Consider the following 14,813-nt stretch of genomic DNA (forward strand, 5'->3'; position numbering starts at 1 on the left):
TTGGGGCTAGCCTAGACTCAAGAGGGTCTATCGGGGGGGGGGTACGTGGGACGAATTTGGCGAGACCCCGCTCAGAAACAGCGTCCCGGGAGGTCACATGATCAGAAACAGCGTTTCCCATAGCATAATGTGGGAGGTGTACACGCCGTGTACACAGAGCACATTTCTACTTGTTGGCATTGATTGTTTGATTGATAGATTGATTGAGGCTAGCCTAGACTCAAGAGGGTCTATCGGGGGGGGGGGGGGGTACGTGGGATGAATTTGGCGAGACCCCGCCCAGAAACAGCGTCCCGGGAGGTCACATGATCAGAAACGCCATTTCCCATAGCATAGTTTGGGAGGTGTACACAGTGCACATTTCTAATAGTTCTCTGTAATAGGCCTGACTAGGCTGGACCAGGCTGGACCAGGCTGCACAAGGCTAGCCTAGCCTCGAGAGGGTCCATCGGGGGGGGGGGGGGGGGGTTGCATGGCATGAATTTGGAGAGACTCCGCCCAGAAACAGAGTCCCGGGAGGTCACATGATCAGAAACGTTGTTTCCCATAGCATAGTGTGGGAGGTGTACACAGTGTACACAGAGCACATTTCTAATAGTTGGCTTTGATCGATTGATTGATTGATTGATTGATTGATTGAATGACTGACTAAGGCGCTCTGCTGCCCCCCATTGACAAAATATAGTTGGCACAGACAGTGTACACGAATAGCAGTCGCGAGTGTTCACGCTCCATAGCAACTATGGGAGATGATCGCTGCCGTGTTCACCGGCACTAGTCCGTACACGGGTCATAGTTTTTTCCATTGGAACTGCCTGCCGTGTACACCACTTCTATTGTTATTATTATTATTATTATTATTATTATTATTATTATTATTATTATTATTATTATTATTATTATTATCCCACAGATTACTTTTGGGACACAGATATGGCAGATGAGCAGGCATTTAAATTATAAGATAGGATTATGAATTACATTAATGAATCAATGTATTTACTTAAATTAATCAATTCATAAATAGACACATACCTTCTATAATGTAGCCTATAATAACATGACAAGACAAGTCTATAGTTATTTCTTTCCTCTGCAAACATTTTAGCTCTCTTCTGCCACCCACTGTCCACCTACTGTATTACAACAATGAAAAACTTGGAACACACCCCCAAGGCATAGCCACACCCCCAACCTTTCACAACCTAAGGATATGGTGGGTAATGATAGGTACCTTTCAGAGACTAACGTGCAACAACGAACAGGTGTCCACTGTAGTAACAATAGAAAACCTAAGTTTTCACTCCAAAGTGCAAAATAAGAGGTTCAAGGTTGTACTTCACAGTATACAGCACACTTTACACTATATACAGCAGATAGTTTAGTGCAAAGTAATACAAAAATAGAGGTTCACTGTTGTACTTCCAAGTATATACAGCACACTTTACACAGCAGATGGTTTAGTGACTTTCTGAACAGTCTGCTGTTTGTATCACCTCTCTCTCTCTCTCTCTCTCCTCTCTCTTTCTCACTCTCTACCGCTCTCTTTATCGTTTTTCTCTCTCTTGCTCTCTAGCTCTGTCCCCGTCTGTCTGTCTGTCTGTCTGTCTGTCTCTCTCTCTCTATAAGTATGTGCCCCTAACCCTCTCCTATCCCTCTGTATGCTTGTCTATATGAGTTTGTGTCCCTCTCACCCCCCCCCCCCTCTCTCTCTCTCTCTCTCTCTCTCTCTCTCTCTCTCTATCTGTATAGTGTAAAGCTTCTCTCTCTGTGTGAATTTGTGCAAGTCTCTCTCTCCCTCTGTATGTGTGTAAAGCCTCTCTCTATGTGTGAATTTGTGCAAGTCTTTCTCTCTCTCTCTCTCTCTCTCTCTCTCTCTCTCTCTCTCTCTCTCTCTCTCTCTCTCTCTCTCTCTCTCTCTCTCTCTCTCTCTCTCTCTCTCTCTCTCTTTGTATGTGTGTAAAGCCTCTCTCTCTCTGTGAATTTGTGCAAGTCTCTCTCTCTCTCTCTCTCTATCTGTATAGTGTAAAGCTTCTCTCTCTCTCTGTGAATTTGTGCAAGTCTCTCTCTCTCTCTATCTGTATGTGTGTAAAGCTTCTCTCTCTCTCTCTCTCTGTGAATTTGTGCAAGTCTCTCTCTCCCTCTGTATGTGTGTAAAGCCTCTCTCTCTCTCTCCCTCTCTCTCTCTCTCTCTCCCTCTCTCTCTCTCTCTCTCTCTCTCTCTCTCTGTGTGAATTTGTGCAAGTCTTTCTCTCTCTCTCTTTGTATGTGTGTAAAGCCTCTCTCTCTCTCTCTCTCTCTCTCTGTGTGAATTTGTGCAAGTCTCTCTCTCTAAAAAAATATGTATAGGGTCTGTTACCACATGAACGCTAGCCTATTCTGGCTTAGTATTTTTTTTCTTGAATGGTACAGTGTTGTACACCGTTCTACACAAAGGGGGACCAGACAGGATCTGCAGTAGTGCCTAGTCTGCTTTCTCAGGCCATGGGACTTGCAAACCCTGCAATCCCTACCTGGGTGTTTTTTTTGGGGGGGTTCTTGGGAGTAGGCACATTTCATGCTCTGCCACATTGAAATTCAGGCGGCTCTTAGGGTCATAGAATGGGGCCCTCATTCTCGGGTTGTGTACAGGGGGCTCACCCCTCCTCCTCATCTTCCTCCCGACCCCCCTCCTCTTCCCCTATCTCCTCCTCCTCTCCCTCCCTAAGGCGTCCCAAGGTGGTCCAGGACCTTACAATGGTGAGGATGAAAGAGTACATGTTGTTACAGATGCCCCGAGGTTTTTTTGCCTTGTAGAGGACAAAAGCATTGAAGAGGGTAATCTGGAACATGTAAGCAACAAACTTTTTGGGCCACTTGCATGTTTTCCTAACAAACAAATAGTAGGCTAGGTTTTGGTCTAACTTATCCACACCATTCATGTACCTGTTGTACTCTATGACACACACTGGCTTCTGTATTTCGACCCGGCCACTGTGGCCCTTCTTCCTCACTGGAACAGCGGCCATGTCGTTCTGGTTGAGTGTGGTGACCATCCTCACGATTCTCTTATCGCGCCATGCCACCACCATCACATCCTCCGTGTGACGCATCAGAGTGTCCCCAATGGCCAGTTTGGAATTGGTCAGGTTCTTGATGTCTGGTGGCTCCCCTCTGTTCTTGCGCAGGGTCCCGCACGCATGGGTCTGGACACTAAGGAGGTAGTCGCACAGCTTGACAGAGTTGTAATAATTGTCCATGAACAAACGGAAACCATAACCTTTGAGGTCCGCAAGCAGAAAGGAAATGGTTTCTTGAAGGCTGGCCTTCTGACCACAGAATGGCTTCATGTTGTATAAGTAGCCTGTGACCGAGTCACACAGAATGTATGATTTGATCCCGTATTTGATTGGCTTGGCCGGGTTGTACACCTTCCAGGAAAGGCGCCCACGCCAACACAGCATCCCCTCATCGATACTGATGTTCTGGCTGGGCTGGAACATTTCCTGAAATTTGCCAAGTAGGGTGTCCAAGACTGGGCGCACTTTGTAGAGCGGGTCATCAGTGTCAGCGGTCTCATTGTCACAGAAGTGTAGATTACTGAGGATGACTTGAAACCGGTTCCTGGCCATGACCTTGTGGAAATATGGTGTGGCGAGGACCTCATCAGTGGACCAGTAGTCTCCCAGCTTAGGCTTACGGGCAATTCCGGTGAGGAAAAGCAGGCCGAGGAAGTTCTTCAGTTCAACAATTGTCAACTTTTTCCAGACACGGCCTCTGGAATATGGCAGATCACGTTCTTTATCTCTTCGTTTCCTGCGTCCTGCGTACAAATTGGTCTGCTCACATATCTCAGTCAGCAGCTCATCGGTCAACAGCAGTTCCAGGAAGTCGACAGGTCTGGTTGACTGCAGGTCAGCAGCGCCGTTCCGAAGACCCGTAGTCCCAGCAGTGAAGGGAAGGTCCTTTGGGTGAAAGTCTGCTGACTCCGACCACACATGCACTACACTGCTACGAGGCCTGCCACCACCTGTACATAGAATAGAAATACATAATTTTACCATAAAATACATATTTTGTTATTTGTTTGTGTGGTAAAAAAAAGTGTGACGAACAGAAAGAGTTCGTACCTTTTTTACGGCTGACCGGTGGTACTGCTGCATGAGAAGAACTGGGCTCCTCCTCCTCCTGCTCCTCCTCCTCCTCCTCCTCCTCCTGCTCCTCCTCCTCCTCCTCCTCCTGCTCCTGCTCCTGCTCCTGCTCCTGCTCCTCCTCCTCCTCCTCCTCCTGCTCCTGCTCCTCTCCCCCATGTGCGCCTGATATCACAGTAAAATAATGAAATAGTTTAGTAAATATGATTTACACAAAATCAAATAAATTATGTCCCAGGGTGGTGGTACATGACTTTCTTACACTTGAATGAGAGAAGACATTTACCATGCGGGGTTTTAGCAATTTTTCCTGTATTATGTTGAATTTATGACAGCTTACTGTACCTCTCCTATGGCGAACAACTGCTCCTCCAGACATGGCTCCCCAGATGTCATCCTCACCCGAATCTGACCCTGAGATGAAAGAAGAAAAGAAAGCAGGCATTTAGCAAACACTCTTATCCAGAGCAATTTACCTGAACAGCTACATAAGGTCAACAATGCATCTCATAGTAAGACATCAAAGGAAATGTTTGTTCAGGTGTCCTTATGGATCAAAGTTGTATTGTTTTTTTGTTTAGATAATATGACCTTCTAGCTCTTTGAAGCTGGTAAGAGCAAGTAGCACAACCGCTTCTCACCCCCCCAAAAAAAGCAGAATAGGAAATGTGTTGACATGAACTCATGACCAGAGAACAAGATCAAAGGTGTTGTTGTGTTTTGTTTAGTGTTTAGATGACATGACATTTTATCTCTTTGAAGTTAGGGGGGCTTAGCGCATCTGCAAAAAAAAGCAGATCTACAAACTCACAACTAGCTTCTGGTAGTCACACTAGTAGATCTAATATTTGTTCATGATGGCCCCACACAATACATAGTTTAGCCTACTGCATCTGTCATTGTACATACTGTAGGCTAAATTGTCAATTGTCATAATCATACAGCAGAGGCATAATACAGAATACATCATTTTCATCTCATCAGTAGCAGGCTATAGGTAAATGAACCTATAACTTAGAGTTAGAGAGGGAGGGTCTACACAGTGAGTGTAACAGTTGATCTGCGTCTCTTTGTTGACAGTTTATTCTGATAAGAATAGACACAATTCTCTTGTCAGACACCTCCTTTCGTATCACACAGTGCATGTTTGTTTGGGTTGCCAGATCTTGGGATAGGAATAAGCAACCAGGTCTATGAAAACAAGCCCAAAAGAAGCGAGTATGTGCCAAAAGAACATACTATATACTATTGTCACGGCTATTTTCAACTAGGTTTCAAGTGCTCATCTGGTCTATAGTCATTAGGCCACATGAGCACTTCAAAACGGAAAAAAATGCCGTGAAAATCACATTCACAATAAATGAACTATTTACACGCTCAAAGCTGTAGATCGTCGGACATTTCCCGACGTTCCTAAACTCCAACCTTGGATAGCCTTTCAATAAAGCCTTTCAATTTGATAGACATGCGTTTCACCTACATTGTAATCTACAAGCTCACAATCGCAGCTCACAATAGCAGCAATAGCTTTACAGAAAAACAGGCCCAGCGTGGCTTGTAATAAACAGGCCTGGCAACGACACTATGAAACAAACAGGAGCCTGTGATGGTTTTAGCCATGTAATATCAACTAGATAATCAATAAAACACAATAAAAAAGTGTGTATTCTTACCACTGTCGGGTGCCCATTCATCAGACTCCACAGAACTGTCGGATTCAGACGAACCGTCGATTTCACTCTCCGACTCCAAGACGGGGGGGATTAGGGTAGGAGCGGATCGCGCCCTGGTTCTTCTCCGTCTCTTGGGCACCGGTTCGCGATCCTCGTCCGTCGGAACCGGATCAGATACTTCTCCATTTACACGGCCCACTGGAGGGTCTGGCTCTGGTTGTGGTGCACCGCCGCATTCACTCTCCGAGTCCGAGACGGGGGAGATAAGGCGGGCCCTGGTTCTTCTCCGTCTCTTGGGCACCGGTACGCGATCCTCGTCTGTCGGAACCGGATCAGATACTTCTCCATTTACAGGGCCCACTGGAGGCTCTGGCTCTGGTTGCGGTGCACCGCCGCATTTACTCTCCAAGTCCGAGACGGGGGGGAGAAGGCGGGTAGGAATAGCTCGTATCCTGGCGCTCCTCCGGAGCTTCGGTTTGCGATCCTCCTCCTTCTTCGGAACCAGACCAGATCCTTCCCCAGTAACAGGGCCCACTGGAGGCTCTGGTTGTGGTGCCTTTGGTCGAGCCGCCCCAAACATTTCGAACATGGTCCGCTGCCGAAACATCGGCGGCGGACCTCCTTTGCGCCCAGGATTACGGGGCCGTTTCCCCGACATTCTACAGTAGTACTCCTATCAAACAAAACACAACTATACTCAATCAAACGATCAATCAGTCTCACAACTATACTAGGCTATCACTCACACAAACAAACTACACTCACTGACGATCTCTCTCTAACAAAAAAAAAAGTTTTTTTTTTTTCTGGCTCTCTCTCTCACTGTCAGTAACTCCTCTCTGTTGGCTTTGTAAACACTCAGGTTTGGTCGCACTGAAAGGGGAGTCGCCAAATAAACCCTTTTTTACAGCTTTTTGGACGATCACATGATTTGTTGGATGTCTCTTTCATCTAGCCGTCCCATATTAAGTCACAAGCTGCCCCAGGATGTATTGTACAGTAATCCAATGAAAAGACGGATAAACGGTCCGGACCGTTTATGGCACTCCTCGTTTGGATTATGAAAAACGGTCCGGACCGTTTTTGGCACTCAATGTGTTAAGCAGTGTTCCGTCTACCCATTTCCACACTCCTTCTTCATCTCGGTCGGTCAGACCATACCAGACTATTTTGTCATGCGAAACCACACATTTCTGCACGCAAGAAACATAAATTATGAAGTGACAACTGTATGAACAATGAATATTTCAATAATCAAATGTTATCTTTTTTTTAATCTTATCTTTTAATAACATGATACTGTACTTTATGTGACAGAGATTACTTTATTTGTTTAGCCCTTAATCACAGTTACCGTCTCAAAGGTCTTACAGGCTCACGTTTAACAACCACACACCTGTGCTTAGACCCTCAACCGGACATGGACAACCCACCAAGAACATAACCTTTGAGGTGAAAACAAGAAATCAAGGGGCAATTTTCACATGCAAAAAAAGAAAAAAAGAACACAGCTACTGGCTGGATTGCTGTGAAACCTGCTTTGCAGTTTCATGCTGATTGGACCACATGGCATTTCCTCCAGCGCTAAGAGTTAGGCCAAAACTTCCACTTGCGCACAATATATATCTATTAGCTAGTCTAATGGGCAGTGTAGACTAGAGGGGGGGGGGGGGGGGGGAGAGCACACCAAATACAGTTGCAACTCGGGTCCGTGTGTCCGCAAATCATGAACATAGCCTCCGATTGCGGTGAAACTTTGAACGCACATTTGCACTACGTTGAGGAACAAATGCCACCCTTTTCACATTGGCCTGTTATAGCGCCACCAGCAGGTCAAATTTATCAAAACACATTTTTAGAACAAAATGCCTTAAATCATGAATGCAGTATCCGATTGCCGTGCACGGCCTAGGAAGAAATGGCACCCTTTTCCCATTGGCCTATTATAGCGCCACCAGGAGGCCAAAATAACCTACCTGACCTGGCGGAGACTTGTGCTCCGAGGAGCACTGTTTGACAAATACATATTTCACATTGTTGCATAACATGCAGTAGCCTGGTGACAGGAGGGGTTCCCACATGATTTTGGGGGTTCTCGGATGACAGTAAAGTGACAATTTAAGGACTTTTAATAATACCTAAAAAAAAAGGAGAAAAAATATAGCTGCAAGCAGCAATAATACGGGGCCAGTGGTTGAAGAGAGATGAAAGAAAGAAGCAATGATAAGTAATATGCACAATAAGCCATAGAAACATAGAAGACTGAACTTGAGAGAAAGAAAACCATGCAATTAACAAATGAGCATTTTAAACCCTCAATAACCCTAACCTCAGTAAAACTATGCCTAGCCCTAACCTCAAGAAATACTATGCGTAAGCCTACGAACGCCAAATCATGATCACCTCAACATATCATCGGGGACAGGGATCGAACCAGTGACCCCCGGATTCATAGGCTGCCTTTCTTCTCATTGAGCTAGAGATATGATAGCCCTGATAGTGTCTGTTGATATATATATAAGTCTTTCCGTCCCTGACGGACCTGGCCTCTGTTTTGCTAACTACTCTAGATCACTGGTTCCCTAACCATCTACCGATAGAGAAATTGTATGTCTCCTCGGAACAGAAACCAGTGAAAGTAGCCGATCTAAAAGCTCACAGAATGTTGCTATCGGAAAAGTTGTGAGATTGTAGATCGGCTATTTTCACAATGAAGTGTGTCGTACATTGAAAAAACATAATCTTTAACAATTGCACATGTATTAATTGACACATTAATGTTGTGTGAAATGCAACTTAAAGGAAGTGTGTATCAAGTGAGGCTTGAACCAGCAACTTTGATGTTGTAAGGCACAGGCTTAAGCGAGAAGCCATTGGACCAACAAAACTGAGTTTTTATTTGAAAAATATTTTATTTTATTTGAAAATGTATTAGAGGATAAATCCCTTGAGATGTATCATCTCGTCTTCCAGGGGGTCCTCAGGCGCAACATACAAACAATGACAAAAAACAATCACAAAACATTCACTAACAACAAAACATACACATGAGACATACACATAAGGCTCTCACACCATCCCAGACCGTACTACATCAGCAACGCATGTCATCTAAAAACTGAAAGTAAATAATGAGAAAATAAAAGTAAAAAGTGATCTAAATTACAATCAAAAACAAAAGCAAACATCAGAAGCAAGAACAGTTCGTTTTAAGTGAATCAAGTAAGGACATTATGAAAACAGGAAATGAAATAATTGATCTAATTGCAATTGGTAAATTGTTCCAGTCAGTAGGAGCTTTAAACTTAAAAGAACGTATCCCAATTTATTTTTGTATACCAGGTGTGTCAAAATAAGGTTGTCGAGTGTGTCTTGATGGATAAATTGAACTGTGTGGATGTAAAAGCTCTTTTAAATAAGATGGACAATTAAAGTAAATACATTTAAAAACAAAAAGCAGCCAATGAAAATGTCTCCTATCACAAGGCGATAGCCAATTGAGCGTATCATACAGTACACAATGATGTGTACTGTAGGGACACCCAAGTACAAATCTACAGATATTATTGTGGACTACATTTAATGCATGAAGATGGGTCTCTGAGGTGTTCTGATAGATGATGTCACAATAATCAATGATAGGGGCGGCCATAGCTGAATGGTTAGTGAGCCCGCCTAGGGAGCCAGAGGCCTGGTTGCCCTAGGTTCGATTCCAGGCCAGGTCAGCATATGTGTCGATGAAATGAAATTTGTCCCTGAGCAAGACTCTTAACCCCTAATTGCTCACAGGTTCTCATTGGAAACAAGACCGCAAGGACTTTCATGAACGACCTGTTAAAAGGAATTATCCATCCATAGGGAGTAGAAGCTGCTGAACAATGTGTTTTCTTATTTGAAAAGTAAAACAATTTCTTGATCTATACATTAAGAGAGAGTTCAGACAGATGATAAAGTTTCACTGCTGAAATATAAAATAGCTGAAAAATCCTGGGTTTAAGTGTTTTTCAAACTGCTCAAAATTGAGGACAGGGGGCGGAGCTTACTGGTCAAAGTGATGCGTTCCTCATGAGTCAAGGCACAAGTGGAAGCAAGTTTCACGACTTACGGGGCATGACTTTTGCCTATTTAAATTTGCATTTAAGAAAAATTGCTATAGCGCCCCCCTTTGTCCAATTGGAGTGAGATTGGTTTCAGTGATATTTGGAATGACCCCTCTACATTACTGCAACCTTTCAAAGAAATGTGAGTCTGCATGTGTGTGTTAGGGGCAGATGAATCATTTTCATAAAACTGCAATAGTTCAAATCTATCTCCTCCTGGGATTTTTGCACGAAACTCTTTACACATGAAGTTTGGACCTCTGCCGACAAAACGGTTGTAGCGGATTTTCCGTAAGTGAAAAAATGCAGAAGTTAGGAGCCAATGACTGTTTTTCATATAATTCAAAATGGTGGGAGTCAGAGGTCAAAAGTCAGCTGTTGTTCAGCATGAGGAGACACATGTGTGTATCCAAGTTTCATGGCTCTAGGTCAAATAGTGCATGAGTTGTACCTGTTCAAAGTTGGCATTTTCAATTGAGTGCTATAACTCCACCTTTGGACGAAAGATTGTGAGAATTATTTCTTGATAGTTTTTCATGACCATCTACCATATGGCCAAGTTTCGTAAAAAGCGTATGCACGGTTCAGCCAAACTACCAAAAACGGCAGAAGAAACAAAATCACGCACGCACGCACGCACGCACGCACGCACGCACGCACAATCAACCCAGAGGTAAATACTGCAGGCCAGTTGCCCCTGACCACCATGAGCAAAAATACCTTATAGAGACTGAAGAGTAACTTCTGGACAACACCCAAAAGCTCCTTGATCCGTTTCAGTTTGCATATCCGGGAGGATGGGGTGTGCAGGATGCTACTGCCACCTTGGTTGATCTTTTATTCAAACTGCCTGAGGGTATTAAACTCATGCCAAACTGTTTGTTGATTTTTGACATCCTCCTCTGTATGACAGGTGAGCTCTTTCCATCTACACCCAAAACCGTCTTGATCTGTTGGACTTTTTAGCTCGAGATCCCAAAGAGATATTCTCCCAGGACCCAAACTAGTGAAAATAAACAATGTACAAGTTCACAAGGTTGTGAACTTGTACATTGTTGTGAGCTTGTAGATCTGCTATTTTCACTACTTCTTTTTTTTTCACTTACATTTTATTAAGTTTTCAAGAACAAAACACATGAAACAAAAGACAAACAATAGACATCACATAGGTTGCCAAACATCATCTTATATAATAATAAAATAAAATAAAATAGAACAGAAGGAAGGCACAGGTACTCACACATAGTACCTTCTCTCTAAATCGTCAGAAAAAAAAACATACACATACATAAATATATATATATATATATATATTTAAGAAGTCATGCGTTGTGTATATACAGTACATGAGTATGTATGTCATGGGTTAAGTATTGTATCAAGACCAAACACATATATTTAGTTGAAATAACTATCCTATTCCCTAGACCTCTTGTCGCTCATAATCAATCCATTTCCCCCATTTGTTCTCAAATATATATTTCTTCATTCTCAAGTTAGCAGTCGTCCTCTCCATGTCACAAATCTCAAAGACTACTTGAAGCCAATCTTCCGCAGATGGAGATTCCGTCTGCAGCCACTTACGAGTAATGGCTTTTTTCCCTGCAGCCATGAATATTTTCATAAGATATCTGTCACTTCCTGAAATTCTACTTCCAAGTCTCCCAGGTACAGCAATATAATAGACAGGACTATTTGTATACCTAAAATCTCCTGTATTTTCTCCCAGACATCATTCCAGTATGTGTGAATTCCCCCAGAAAATATGATAATGATTTGCTTTCTCCTCATCACAGTTCCTCCAGCATACCTGGGGTATTCTCATCTGTCTCGATTTAAGTTTTGGAGTGATGAAAAAACGAGTAATGTTTTTCCAAAGTCAAAGAAAGAAGACAAAAAAGCATGGTTGTCTTATGATAATATGTTTAATGAATCATAACAGACATTAGGGCCCTGGCATGGGGAAGCTAGCAAACAATCTGTGGTTATAAACGGAAAGTTGTAATGGGGATGTGAAAACACAAATCTACCATGTTGACATTGTGCTGTACTGGTGATTAAAGCTCTGCACGACAAGCAAAATTGTGAAGTATATAGCAAATGGCAGCAGGACGCTGTTTAAAGTTTAATGTGAGTTGTCAACTACTTTAGCTTTTGAGGCTCGCAGATCACTCTCAAGTGACACATTGTCCACCCCGTATGGGCACGGAACCCCACCCAATTGGCCCCAGTGCGACCTCACTGGCTACTCTATAGCTATGCCACTGATTGTGTGATACGTATATTGTATATTCACTGGAGACCAATGACACATACATCATACCATAAAAACAGCCAAAAGACAGTAGTGTTGAACAGACCATCGGAATCCTTATGCCGATAATTCACACCAGCTGCAGAGAGCGATGTCTGTATTCCGGACTTTCGCAAAATGTGCATGTGCAAATTGTGCATGTTCGAGGTGTGAGTGACACTATCGTAATTAAGCGACAAGTGAGATGTTGTCCAACGAGAGCTCCACTGCCCATAAACTTTATACTGTAGTAACCTGTTTCTGACCATCTCAACTGGTATGTGTGTGTGTGTGTGTGTGTGTGTGTGTGTGTGTGTGTGTGTGTGTGTGTGTGTGTGTGTGTGTGTGTGTGTGTGTGTGTGTCTGTCTGTCTGTCTGTCTGTCTGTCTGTCTGTCTGTCTGTCTGTCTGTCTGTCTGTCTGTCTGTCTGTCTGTCTGTCTGTCTGTCTGTGTGTGTGTGTGTCTGTCTATCTGTGGCTCTGTCTGTCTCATTGTCTGTGGCTCTGTCTGTCTGTTCTGTGGCTCTGTCTGTCTGTCTGTGGCATTGTGACACATGCAGGAGTTAAAGGAATAGTTCATAAAATGTTTTTTTTATTTTCTGCACACCCCATGAAGCCTTGAATCCATGGAGATCTTTTAGTTACGGGGCCAGGCTTCCAGCATGGACCCGTTTTGTTATTGGCATTATTACGGGGCCAGGCTTCCAGCATGGACCCGTTTTGTTATTGGCATTATTACGGGGCCAGGCTTCCAGCATGGACCCGTTTTGTTATTGGCATTATTCCATTTCTTCTTCTTCTGCCACTTTTGGCAGTTCTGGCTGAACCGTGCATACGCTTTTTATGAAACTCGGCCATATGGTAGATGGTCATGAAAAACGATCAAGAAATAATTCTCACAATCTTTCGTCAAAAGGTGGCGCTATAGCACTCAATTGAAAAATGCCAACTTTGAACAGGTACAACTCATGCCCTATTTGACCTACAGCCATGAAACTTCAATACACATATGCGTCTCCTCATGCTGAACAACTTTCACACTCTGACCTCTGACCTTTAGATCTCCCACCATTTTGAATTATATGAAAAACATTTAAAACCTATCTCCTCCTGGGATTTTTGAGCAATCTGCACGAAACGTTTTACGCATGAACTTTGGACCTATGCCGACAAACGTTTGCAAAATATTTTCCATAAGTGAAAAAATGAAGCTTTAATGAGCCAATGAATATTGCAGTTTTATGACAATTATTCATCTGCCCCTAACACATACATGCAGACTTACCATTCTTTGAAACTTTGCAGAAATGTAAAGGGCCATTCCAAATATCACTGAAACCAATCTTACTCCAATTGGTCAAACGGGGGCGCTATAGCAATTTTTTGAAAATGCAAACTTTAAACAGGCAAAAGTCATGCCTCGTTTGGCCGACAGCCATTAGACCTGCTTACACATGTGCCTTGACTAATGAGGAACACATCTATCAGGCTGACCAGTAAGCACCGCCCTTAGATTGTCCGCAATCTTGAGCAGTTTGAAAAACACTTAAACCCAGGATTTTTCAGCTATTTGCGTGAAACTGTATCATCAGTGTGATCTCTTTTTTCAGAGGTTTGTCTGTTGGTTTAATAGCTTCCCGCTTAAGTGTATGTCTCACAACCTCAAGGTCACAGGTTCAAGCCTCACTTGGTGCAGACTTCATCTAAGTTGCATTTCACACAACATGACTATCAATGAATACATCTGCAATTGTTAAAGATAACATGAAATACTTAATTGAGTGTTTTTTACATACTTCATTGTGAAAATAGCTGATCTACAATCTCACAACTTTTCAGATAGCAATGAGAGTATGTTTTTTTCAATGTATAACATACTTCATTGTGAAAATAGCCGATGTACAATCTGACAACTTTTAATGGTTTGTGAGCTTGTAGATCGGCTACTTTCACTAGTTTTGGTTCTGAGGAGATGTACAATTTCTTAATTGGTAAATGGTTTGTGAACGAGTGATCTTAGTGTTAGTGAAACAGGGGCTTGGGTCATGACAGAAGGCAAGAGTTTGTGATCCTCAACAGACAACATCAACCTGGACAAAGCTATAGCACTATAGGTAGTGTTGCAGCTACCTAAGAGTGCCGCATACCGCATGGTTGCCGGTTCAAGCCTCACTTGTGCAGACTCATTTAAGTTGAATTGCAAAAAACATGACTCAATCTATTCTGTTTCCATGGCTCTCTCTCTCTCTTCAATCTATTCCGTTTCCATGTCTTTCTCTTCAATCTATTCCGTTTCCATGTCTCTCTCTGTCTCTTCAATCTATTCCGTTTTCTCTCTCTCTCTCTCTCTCTCTCTCTCTCTCTCTCTCTCTCTCTCTCTCTCTCTCTCTCTCTCTCTCTCTCTCTCTCTCTCTCTCTCTCTCTCTCTCTCTCTCTCTCTCTCTCTCTCTCTCTCTGAGGGGCGGCCATAGCGGAGTGGTTAGGGAGCCAGAGGCTCTGGTTGCCCCAGGTACGATTCCAGGCCAGGTCAGCAAATGTGTCAATGAAATTTGTCCCTGAGCAAGACTCTTAACCCCTAATTGCTCACAGGCCCTCATTGGAAACAAGACCGCAAGGAC

Source organism: Gymnoscopelus microlampas, assembly GCF_963454915.1.
Source record: "Gymnoscopelus microlampas genome assembly, chromosome: 15".
Classification (NCBI taxonomy): domain Eukaryota; kingdom Metazoa; phylum Chordata; class Actinopteri; order Myctophiformes; family Myctophidae; genus Gymnoscopelus; species Gymnoscopelus microlampas.